The following is a 13,121-nucleotide window of genomic DNA, read 5'->3' as shown; positions in this document are numbered from 1 at the left end:
CACACAAATAATAAAGGAAGTAGAAGGGAGACCATTTAACCCAGTTGAAGAAATTATGATATGTCTTGATGTGGTATCATTGTACACTAATATACCGCAGAGGGCCTCACTTGAGGTCTTGGAAGAAAGACTACTTATGGGGAACAGAAACACTGATACCCCAGCCTCGTTCATCCTTTGGTGTGCTGAGGTAGCACTAATGGAAAATTATTTCCATTTTAATGGATGCTATTATAAGCAGACACAGGGAATGGCTATGGGGGCTACACTAGCTCCAAGTATCGCAAACCTCTATATGGAGGCTTTGGAGACAAGGTTGATCTATGGTGACAACAACCCTTTCAGAAACAATATCCAGGCCTGGAAGAGGTACATAGACGATGTTCTACTAATTTGGAAGGGCAATGAGAGTGAAGCAATTTGCTTCTTCAAATGGCTGAATGAACAAAATCAACACCTTAAGTTCACTGAAAATTACAGCAGAGAAGAAGTGAATTTCCTGGATATAACAATAAAAGTTGACACTAACAATGGAGAACTTTTTGTCAAACCATATAAAAAGCCAACTGATCGTAATGCACTATTGCATTATACCAGCTTCCATCCAAACAATACGCGGGACAGCTTGCCGTTTGGGCAGTTTTTCATGTTGAAAAAAAACAGCACTAACAGAGAAGACTATAGAGAAGGGGCCAATAAATTGAGAACAAATTTACATGAAAGAGGCTACCCTAAACAATTGACAAACCGGGTGATGAAGAGAGCTGATAATAACCATCGGGAAGCAATACTTGAACAGCAACCGGTGTCCAAAGAAGAAAAAAAGAATGACAAATTGTTTTTTGTTAACACGTATAGTAATCTATCAAATCGGATTAGTAAAATCATATACCGAAATTGGACGATTATGGAAAAAGGAAAAAGCCCACTGGAAAAACCGCTAATAGCCTTCTGAAGAAGTAAGACCGTGAAGGACCAAATAATGCGTAATGATATTACAAAGCAGTATAAGATCCAACCAACACTTACAGAAAGCTGGGGAATGAGAGCACCGGAGGGCCATGTACCATTTGGCAGCTGCACTTGCTGCCCACAAACAAAGAAATCAACTCAAATAGATCTAGGACTCAGAAACGAGTGGAAACAGAAAAAACTAACTAATTGCAACTCTAAATTTGTGATCTATGTGGTATGGTGCCCCTGTAAAAAAAATCTATATAGGGAAGACTGAAAGAAAAATAAAAACCAGGATAACGGAACATAAGAGTTGTATAAGGAACAGAATTCACTCTGCACCTATGGTAGGACATTTCATTGAAATAATCCATAAGGCAGATGAACTAAAGTGGTCTGTGGTATATCAGGTGAAAGTGAGTAATGACGTGAACGTCGACAGGAAGAAACTACTGACAAAAGAAAAATAACTGATTTGTCTAACAAAATGTTGTGAGACAGGCCTCAACGAAAGAGCTGAGTGATGTAGTATGGACCAATGGTAGTGGATGATATAATGTGTACTGCACTGAGAGTTGCATTAATTTGTGAAGCCTTTGTCCTGAAAGCGTCTTACGACAAAATGCTATTGGAACTAACCTGTCCAGTTCCTGTGACGGTTACAACATGTGAGTACTGGTAAAATGCATGGGCAAACATATATTGAGCATAACAATACGGGATCAGGAAATAGGAGCCTAACTAGTTGTGCATGATCGACAGTAATAGGCTAAACGAACACGGAGCAGTGAAAAAAAGAAAAAAGGACCTTCAATTCCAGAACGATGACGTGATGATACGGCATTGGATAAATGGAACCGCGCCTACCAACAGAAACGCAGAAAAGAACACGGAAATAGCAACACGCCGTAAAGAGGAACCAGCTGTGATGCGGGCGAGTACTTCCGGGGGTGAAAAAGAGTCAACGGACGTCGATAGATGTGAGAGGAGGCCGGTTGCAACCCACGAGACAGAGGAGAGTCACACAATAGAGCGGAACATTCTAATTTAAAACGTGCTCATTCTGCTTCGATAGGGGCCAGCTTTTAGAAAACCCAGAAGCTGACTAAAGATCACGTGGGAACCCGGGGCGATCAAGATTACGATCAGCAAGTAAGGGATATACACCAAATAGTCTAAAGAATGAAAGTTGTTTCTAAAAAGGACGCAGGATATAATAGGCAATACTGTTTATATTTCTCACCCTGACCCTTTTAGAGTAAAAGGAGGTAATTACCTCGAATAAACATCCTGGAGGAGTCGGGATTAGCTGGGAACTGTCAACTCGACGACTAAAAAAATAGGAACACATTACTAAGGTATATTTCCCGGAGCTATGTAAACCATGATGTTGTGTTTATCACACTAAGGACATGAATGATCAGTCCAACTGTGAGTGACTGTAAGATACACCCTTGTTTTTATATGTGTTGAAATAGGTGAATACAGAAAGATAACACACAAGTACCAGGAATAAAGGAGCACCTAGAAATAGACACCCGGATGGATCAAAATAAATAACCTGCATGCTAAAGCTAGAAGGTAAATAGTGTACCTCCAAAGTATTATAGGTTTTGGGAAAATAAATATGTTAATAATGCCCTATTGAAGAACAGGGGAGCTACTGCTAAATACAAAGAGGGTAGGTCACCAGATTAATGGTATACAACCTAAGAAATGATGTGCTGTGATAATGTCCTCTACCAAGTCGTGCATGTTAGTATTAAATGACTGAAAGAAGATATTCTCTTTCAGGGTAAATTGTATACACTAAATGTAGTAATAAAACTACATAGAAGTTGGTTTAGTAATTACATCCATTCTGCATATACTTGCTTCTCACAGATACCTTCTTTTGGATTTCTGGCCCAGAAATGAAACAGATGGGAGTTGAACATAAGAGCCTTGACCAAGAAGTCTAATGAACATAAGAAGACCTAATGGTCACTACATGATAGACTGTTGTTATACCAATATTAACAACTGAAGAATTTCCTGGAATTGTGAAAACCGATATAGGAAAGAAACATGTTGGGTAGTGTGGATTGTAGAATGAAAGGATGTATGAATGACATAAGTGTGAATGAATAGAACGCTGCATTGGGGAATTTAGAGTACCCAGTGAGGGTAGGAGAGGACATAAAAAACAAATTATAAACCTAAAAGCGTGTCCTCCAATGATGAACTATTTAACTGCGAAGGTAGGTATTAGATAACAGAATATTATGTAGGTTTTTCTGTGGTCAACAGTGCCAAAACTAGTGACAAATGTACAATAACTGATATTAGACATAATTGCAATATTTCGTATTAGAGATAAACTATGAATGCAATTTTAGTGATGTTTTTATTGAAAGTTAATAACTTGATATTTTTGATAAAAAAAACTGTTTGGAAAGAGAATGTTGTAATCTAATGAGTTAAACAGCATGCATGACTGAGTCAGAATAAGGTACACACTGGTTTTTATTTGCATTTTAAAACAACAATGTTATTCAAAATATATTCACATTAAAACATTAACATTAAAATGACACTTGCGAATACTGCACAACCACATTGTATGCTGCTGCTTCATTAAGCGCTCGTGTTATACTCCATTTATATATATTTTATCCCTGCCCAATTGTGAACAGTTTTTTCAATGATGTTTCTAGCACCCATTGGACACATGCGACTAAACTGCTTCATTTTCAAATGTGGGTTATTCACCGATTCTATAGCCCATAATATTTTATATACACATCGTTCAGTCCCAGCACCGATCCTTATCTGTGCCAATGGCTATGTCGGGCGCAACAACTCTATAATGCATTTTGGGCTCAACACAAAACATATTTTATGTAGAGAATTATAAACACTCATGAGCATCCTGCTGTGGATCATTAATTTAATGTCCGTAGCACCACCTGTAAAAGTGTTATTTTAAACATGCCCCTGTTATGATGGCGGTAATCCCCTGGGTGGCATGAATATCAGGGTGAAGAGGAGCCTGCGTGCCCATGTCGATCTTCATTAGCACAATACAACCCTTACACAGATTGATATCCGGTGGCCTTTCAATTTGTTTTGAACAACAAATGTATTGAATGGTGGCCTTGTCTTTAAGGCTGTTGGTCTCCAGCAGCGAAAGACAGACCTTACACGGGCTACTTACAAAATATCCAGGGTTTCAAACTGGTTGGAACAGCAAGCGCAATAAATATTAATAGTCTCTGCTGTAGTCTGGTTCGCCTCAGCCCACACACATGGCCCTGTTTTTCATCAGGGTTACGGGGGGCCGAAATGGTCTCTGTCGTCGCCGCATCCGCCGATAGTGCCGTAGCTTCGCAGTCCTGATCTTCAGGGTCTGTGTTGACTGCAAATGACTGCTCCAAAACCGCCTAGTCATTGTCCCTAAACTCTTCGGGTTCATAGCCGGCCATTAGATCCTGACCATCCTCCATCCCCTTGTACACCTGCAGATCCACGGGACTTCCTGGGGGTGTTCACCCCTCTTCGTAGTTGTTTTATAATAGCTGTTTCCGGAATAGTCCCTGGAAAGCTCAAAAAAAGTACTGTGTTTTCCAGCATGACACTGAGCAGTATATATCCGGGTTTTCTGACCCACCCCCGTGTCACCATCAAATCAAATTTTATATTAACATTATATCAAGTTTATATAAAAGGTATTATTTTGATATTGAGAAATTTTGATATCAAAATATAATTGCAATATAAAAATTCTGATATCATTTTGATATTAAAAAAGTTGATATACAGCAAGTGGAAATGTTGCGCACTGTATATAAATAAAACAAGCTTGGACTTTCACAACCTTGCAGATGGCAGTTTTCACAATGTGTAATGCTCCTACTAAGAGAGATGGGCTGTGTCATGCAGGTTGGCTGAGCAGAGACCTTGAAAGTTGTAAAGCCACCCCCCACCCCACCAAGGTCAAAAGGCTGCACTGTCAGGCAGGCCCTTGTGAAGGTAGCTGTCTCAGTTTGATTCTCCTGTATGACGCTCATTCTAAAATCTGTATCTGTATACAAATGCTGAGGTGCCTGTGCTTGGGGGCGAGGGTAGTAGTATGAGTTTGGAGAAACCGGTCTCTGCTTCTAGGTCTGGTTTGGTGGTACCTGTACCGGAAACCGTCGTAAGGATGCATTGGCTGTGTTGAGATTGTGAGTTATTGGTGTAGGTGTGGGGTGGAGCTCTGCTGTTTGGTGTCAGCGTGTGTGTTTTTGGGGAGGAGGGTGCAGTGTTGGATAGGGACAGCAAACCGGGCCGGGACACAAAAGAAAAGTGGCTCACATTAGGAATCCCCGAGTTTCATGATACTTTGCAACACGCCACCCGGGAAGATGCTGGAGGGGCAACACCGCATGCAGTTACACCTGCCAAATGCACGGTTGCCGAGAAGCAGGAAAATAAACAAAATGTATTTAGTTCTCTGCCTCCACACATACTTCTCAGAATCACCAGGCAAATCTGTCCTCATGCAAACAGCACAGACCTTAGTGAATAACGGCAAGACCAGTGTAGGCTGGGGAATCCTCCAAGCGGAACCAAACAAATACCCTCCTTACAATGTCTCGGGAGGAGAGCTCAGGGGCAACGTGCTCACCTTGGAAGCAAGACGAGGGGGAGCAACATAGGTTCGATCCCTGGGTCTGCGCTTAGAAACCTCTTGGTATTAAGTGCGTTATAAATAACCCATTATATCAATTGACACAAGGAAATTAGTAGTCCGGTGCAATGGTGCCTTTGACAGCATAAACCCTAAACCTATTGGTAAGAAACTACACACAACTATAAACTATTCTGTATGGTAGCACAGTAACAATTCAAACAGATGGAAGGTCCTAAAAAGCACACAGGACCAGTGTATTGGAACAACATGCAACAAGCATGCTGGCAAGTTATCCACTGCCAAAGCAAATTCACAAGGCCTTCCTCAACAAAGCATGCCAGCATTTCCTCGGGCACACTCATCTACCGCATGGTACCATCATGTAGGACCATCATGTAGGGTCGGACCTGCTCAAGTTTTCTTCAACTGGAAGGTTATAAATCGTCCGTGCCTCACCCATCAGCCATCCAGAGTTCAGCACTTTCCACTCCTCCCCTTCCACTAGCACTTTCCCCCTTCCCTCTCCCCTGCACTCGCGCATTCTTACTGTCAATGGGCCTAGTAAGATCGTTGTTTTTGTTCCCTCTTTGCTCCCTTGCCTCATGGTGCTCTGAAACACATTCATGAGCGTGATACAAATAAAATATATCATATCATATCTAGCCCTTCCTCCTAAATGGGGCAGAATGCATCGACTGGCTTTACCTGAGAAACTCTTTCAATGCTGATTGCAACAGCCATGCATCAGCACTTCCAATGCATGGCCATTTCACTGAGCGACGAGCCGCATACAAAGCCGCGAGAAGAGTTGCAAATAAACCACAATGCGGGGAAACAGCCCCACATACAACAGAGCTGAGAAAGTAGCAGGAGAACCGGCATGCCCAGGGGCCCACCAGCCACCCTTGTAAAAACTCCAATCCCTCATAACTGATTTTAAAGGCACTTTGTACACACTACACAACGTCCCACAAACTGATTGAAAGTAACATTGCTGGAGCAGTGCGTCAACAAATAACAAATTCCTAAATTCCCTCAGAGCCTTCTGTATGGGAGGAAAGGTCTTCAAGACCCCCCTCCCCTCCATTCTTTCCCACTTGCAGATTATGATTCATCCAACGGCCACCCATGCGCCTGTGGCCAGGGATGCGGGATGGCTGCGGGACGACCCATATGGATGCAAACCTCAGCCAGAAGGCTGATCCTAGACTCCATTTTGTACATGGTAAAACAGGCCTCATGAGCAAAAGCCGCCTGCAGGGCTGCATCTCTCCCATCGAGATTGCGCACAGTGGGCCGGTTACTTCCCTCACTCTCCTCCCCTCTGTGTCCCTGCAGCAGGCCTGTTCTCACGGGAGACTAGGTGCGAACAAGCTACAAGACAAACACTGTATCTTTTGTCTTCCTCCATCCATCACTGACTTGTGAATGACCGGGCAAGAGCTTGGGTCTGAGAGAAACAATTCATCTCCACAAACATGTCCCGTCCCTTGCAGACCCTACATTTATGACATTTGCTGTGGATAAACCCCCAACCTCGCTCCTCTTTTGAAGTAACAGATACATACCCCACACCTGTGTGCCACCCTGTCTCACCCACACGGCTAATTCCCTCTGTAAAGACTATAAATCCCCCTCTGTGATTGTGTGTTATGGGGCTGACACTATGAAACGCACCAAAACGACCTCTACCATATTGTATGAAACACAAAGTTATGCTCCACATGCTTGGGATCTATATTGTTGGTTATATGTTGTTCCCTATCAAAGACCCACCCTAATGTATGATGTGCCAAGTAATTTCTTTGCTCTGGTGTGCAACATATGACCCCGAGTGCTCCATGGTGTTTTCAGTGTATTTTTAAAGTGTGTTCGAGAGAGTATACATTTCTCACATGTATATTATAAATGATAAAGCCATGAGGCTAACATGAATAGTCATTTTGCAGCATGATAATTACAAAGGCATAATCTCTAATAATAACCAGAGCTCTCCTAGCATGTTTTGTGTGTATAGTGACAATGACCTGGCTTTACCTCATCCTAATGATTCATATATAACCGCACACAGTAAACGGGACCAATCTTAACAGGCCTCAGGGCCTCCTCTCCCGTCTCCAGCAGCGCCGTGCACTCAGCCCCCACCACCCTCCCCCCCTTATGCTGGGCTGATGACTGAAGGCCCTTGTTCTCACTGATGCTCTGATGCTACAAATGTAACCTCTCACCCTTCTGGTGAGCCTGCAGCAAGGACCCACCCTCCCCTCAGCCCCCTGACACACAATGTCACCATGAACTCGCCTCGCACCCCCAGACTCTGGTTAAAGGAATATGGGCAATAAGCCCCTCACCCCAATGCCTTTTGAAGCACGATTGCATGCCCCCGCCCATCGGTATCCCTATAAAATATCCCCACCAAAAATATTGCCGTAAATATGGCAGTTTATCTTGCCACAGGCGATATTTTTGGGGGGGAATAATTTGTGGGAGTGGGTGTTGTGGGGGGGTCCCCTGCACATTTTAAAATAATGCAGGGGTTGCTGGGGTGTCCCCCGCAGGGTCCATGGGTCAATATTGCAGCAAAAATATGGCGATATTTTTGCGGGGATATTAACACATAGAATCCGCCTATCTGCATACCACTCCAGCTCACCCATGACCCCTGATCCCATGTGTGGAAATATATTCTCCCCACGATAACAAACAATAAATAATTGTCTTATGAGATCTAAAGGAATGGTTGATGAAAGAGACAACATAATCCTGTGAATAGATTAGGCACCTGGACCCATGTATTCTCACTTTTATTGTCCAGGTCAGATGTCTAGTAATGTATTTTTTTCATATACCAAAATGGATAGATATTGTTCAGAGTATGTGTGGCCAGAAGGGCATCGCTATGTAGCATAAATAGTAACAGCTCGGACATCATCTGACCCTGCGCTCCACCCCAAAGAGCCCAGCTGACCTGTGTATCCCGCACTGGCACCATGTGGACCTCCTGCAATCCTGGAACACCAGACCTACCGAATACATAGTGTCTACTCTTCGCCATCCAATCCCCACGACTTATGTGCCCCCTATAGTATACATCATCGATGAAGTGATTTTGTAATAAATATGAATGTTTTTCTATTGTCTAGCAGAGCGTTCGCGGAATTCGCAGAGTTCTCTGCTTGCCCTATTTGGTTTTGGATAAACTTTACTTTTTACCTTCACCCACACTTGGTCCTGGTCTCATTCCCTCCTGGGTGTGTCCATTATGGACTCTCATTGGGGAGTTATCACTGCATTTTTGGGGGCCGCTCACTTTCACTTCCCAAAAGAAATTTAAGATGGTGCATGATGGCACAACTTGCATTTGAACATGGGAGGGGGCGGGGCAGCCCCACAGCTCCATCTGTAAACTGCAGTGCCCAGATATTCTTCCTGTCTGAGTTACATATTCATCTTTTGAAGCACGCTGTGGGGCTCGACTTTGTAGAAGCCAATCAAATGCTTTCATTTAACAGTGACGCAGCTAATCACGAGGTTAACATTCACACCAGTAAACACCTGGAATAGGGAAAGGTTTCCCTCATCGTACGCTCACCCTCCAACTCATCCCCAGATGCGCTGCACTCATGGGGGAAATAGCCTGGATTTTGCCATATTTGATTATTTACTTCTGATTTACTTCTTGCCTATTCTATGGTGTGCGCACCCACTATGCAGTGAACAGGATTTGGTTTGTTTGCCCATAACGGAGAAGTTTGCGGCTGTAAAGACCGTAGCTAACTTGACTGTTACGGTCAAACAACCCAAAGTAAATGCCTCGCCAAGCATACCCTACAAATACACTGCCCCCACCCCCTTACTTACATTTTGGCAGCACACCTCATTGTGTGCCGCCGACTCCCTGCAACACCGGATCCCTTCACTTACGTGCTTTGGAACCGACGCTGTAGGGTCCTTTTTTCTTCTTCTAACTTCATTCACCTATGCGGGCGACAACCCTGCAACCCCGTTCGCTATCCCATTATAGCGAGCAAGTGGAGTGAGGGACACTCCGCAACCCCCGTTCCACTTGTTCACTATAATGGTCATGTATGGCATACTTGATCGAATTTTTGGTTGTACAGGATTTTCGTACAGCATTTTCGTACAGCCTAAATTTGGTCAAATATAGGGCCCATTGCACAAGGCCCTCTGTCCCGAGCCTGTCGGAGCTAGGAGGGCTGCAGGGCTGCAGGGATGCCTGAAAATCTACCGACCTTCCATCATGCCAGAACGTCCACTTGAACACTGCAAAACTCTGAGTGCTTTATTGGCGTGCACGCAGTAGGAAAACAACTGATATTTGCTGTGTGACCTCTTGCGTATAGCTCCTATTACATGCTAAGGCTACCCACCCGCTGCCCTGCCAGTAGCGAGGTATTCCACACCTCCACAATTCTCCCTCACCCCAGGCCTGCTAGTGCACCCGTGCGCAGACCTACCGCACAGTGCATCCATCCCCCGCACCCGTGCAGTGTCTCAACCCACCACAGTGATCACAGTGGCCACCCGCCTTCCTCATTGCGTGCCCGCCAGCCCATGGTCAAATTACAACTCCATCGTCTGTGAAGCACCCCTACGGCAAGCACTGTCAATATCTGCTTCAACGGTCTGTTGCCACTGGCCACACTTGCCCTTACATAGGCCTATTGGATTAGGTACTGCCCTAATACTGGATAGGAATACTACAGCTAACAGCAGCTAAATATTGAAATTCGCCTGAATGCCCACACTGCCTGCATTATCTGTACTGAAACGCACCGTGTTTACCTCATTGCCTGCATTACCTGTATTGAATTTCGCCTGATTGCCCCATTTCCTGCATTACCTGTACTGAAACGCTCTGTGTTTACCCCATTGCATGCATTACCTGTATTGAATTTAATTCTGATCGCCCACACTGCCTGCATTACTTGTACTGAAATGCACCGTGTTTACCCCATTGCCTGCATTACCTGTATTGAATTTTGCCTGATTGCCCCCATTTCCTGCATTACCTGTACTGAAACACACCGGGTTTACCCTGTGCACTAGGACCCCAACCGGCCCATAAAGCTGGGTCTTACCCAATAGCACTTTAAGATGAGTAGCAGCACCCGTGAAATGGATGGGGGTGCAGATTAATACTCTTGCATCAAATCAATAATGACAACTCAATAGTTTGGCAAAGCGAGTCCGTTTAATGACAAGTACCAAAAACCCGGAGTTCATGAACACCAGCAATCGCTCGATCTTCCTTCTCGCTTCACAACTCCAATGAACTTCAAAAAAACACATCTTTTGTACTGAAAACTCGTCATCACTGACGTGTAACGCTTAAAACTATTGCATGCAATTCTATTGGTTATAGGAAACTTATTATAGGTACTATATCTGTATATGGTACCGAAGTGAGGAGATTGGATAAACAGTGTCAGGTGGGAGATCTGAGCCCTTCCTTCAAAATGGAGCCTAGATTACTTGGTCCACTATGATTGGGTTGACATCAACCCCACTCATACTTTTCCACCAGCCTAGCAGCATGCAGAATAGCCGGCCAGGTGCAGGAAGCTTGTCCGCTCCCCCAGTCTCCCTCCAATTATTGCAACAATCAATCATCACTTCAGTGGTTATGTGTCAATTATTTCTTTGTATCTTGGCCTCGAGACTGCTTCTTGGTCTGGAAAAGCAAAGGCGTCTGGGCATGGCACAATTCCAGGCGTAGGTGAGAAAGTTTCATCCCTTCTGCGGGCTGGGTCACGTGATTCCGACACCGTGAAAGTCGTCTTATTCTCCATGTAATTCATGCATTTGATTTAATTTTGTCAGCCATCTGCCTCCTGTGGCTTATCTTGACCTTTCAGAATAGGATACTTCTCTTCATTAAATGTATCTACTGCTGGCCTGTTTCAGCTGGTACACCTTGGCTTCTTGGTATGACTTGCCTTCGACTGAGTTTCTGTCTGTCCTTAATTCTCAATTTTCCTGCTGCGAAGCTCTCCTCGTGAGAACTTAAGTAACCTTTGGTCAGTTCTGCTTTTGTCCATAGGGGAAGTATACTTATATACATTTCTTTTCTTGAGGTAGACATGTATAGGTGGTGCTTGCCGCACTCTATTTTACTATTAAGCTTTAGCAAGCCTCACGATTTTCTTAGCTTCTTGCGGTTCCTTGCATATGTACACGTGTACGCTGGCTGAATATCTGCATCATGCTCATGGCATAAGCATCTAACATTTGACATTGTTATTTTGCTTTAAACTCAGGATGTCACTTATCCATGGTGTTTCGTCTCTTTTCATCATTCATAGATCGTCATATCTTTTATATGTGAGTCAGTCTGGGTTCTTGTGACATCACCATTCGTCTTCTTTTAGGACTTTCTTGGCTTTTCCGGTATTGCATTTTGACAATCGTCATTCTGTCTCACTTGATATGGTTTTCTCAATGGGTTCCTTATTGTCCAAGGTTTCCTAGGTGCAGGTACTTCAATAGGTGCTGTCAGTCTGATAGGAACTGGGCAGAGCCCCGCTGCTGCTCTCTCCTGGTTTATTTGCTCATCACTCGGCACATATTTCGGTGTGAACGTTCCTGGCACCTCAAAATGGGTGTTTGGGGTGCAAATCATGTTTGGGACCTCCTCTACACTCCCCCCTCTGGGCGATTCATCGACCACTTTCACTTCTTCTTTTGTGTCCATCTTTCCTGGGTCCTCTTCATTCACTTTGACTTCATCTTCTGGATCTATTTTTGCTTCGTCTTCTGGGTCCACACATGAAGGTCTGAAGAAATGTCTCTTTGGAGTCCATATTTTTATGACTCCCTTCAGGCTCCCTGCTGTTCTCACATGCTCGCCCTTATTCCATGTCATAAATTGACATTGTCCAATTGGACTGCAATAGATCCATCTTCCCACATAGTTTCTGTGTTTTCTTGGATACCGAAACTTGGTTCCTTCTGGTGCATGAATGCTAGCTTTCACAAAGTTTCTTATTTCTGCATCAGTCAGGTCTTTGGGCTTCCATCCTGGTTCAATATCGATCATGATCTTCATCCCTATGGCCTTTTTCACAGTTTTCTGGCACTGAGAGATTATTACCTTGATGATAACAGAATCCGAGTAATCCTATCACTAGTAGGGCTACTAGGAACTTGAATGCATCTGCCATCCATTGTGGAACTCAGTAAAATAGTGTTCCAAACCAGCTGTCGTCGTCTACTTCGTCAGCTTCATCGATCATATGATTCTGTAATTTTGTCAACATATCTATGGCCTCTGTTAATGTTCCATTTTCTTCGTCGTGAGATGGTATAAATGTGCAACATGATTCTCCAATTTTTGCACAACTCCTCCACCCATAGCTGTGATCATGTGAAGGACATACCTGTTCCGTAGAGTCATTAGTCGAATTGCCCTCAGTTCTTCTCTGATCGCATTAAATCCTTTTATGATCCTGTTGATGGTCTGCAGTAACTCTCATCTTGTTATCTGCAACCA

The sequence above is a fragment of the Ambystoma mexicanum genome, chromosome 9 (assembly GCF_040938575.1).
Source record: "Ambystoma mexicanum isolate Mex_15411 chromosome 9, UKY_AmexF1_1, whole genome shotgun sequence".
In the NCBI taxonomy this organism is placed as follows: domain Eukaryota; kingdom Metazoa; phylum Chordata; class Amphibia; order Caudata; family Ambystomatidae; genus Ambystoma; species Ambystoma mexicanum.
This window is presented reverse-complemented; position numbering follows the sequence as displayed.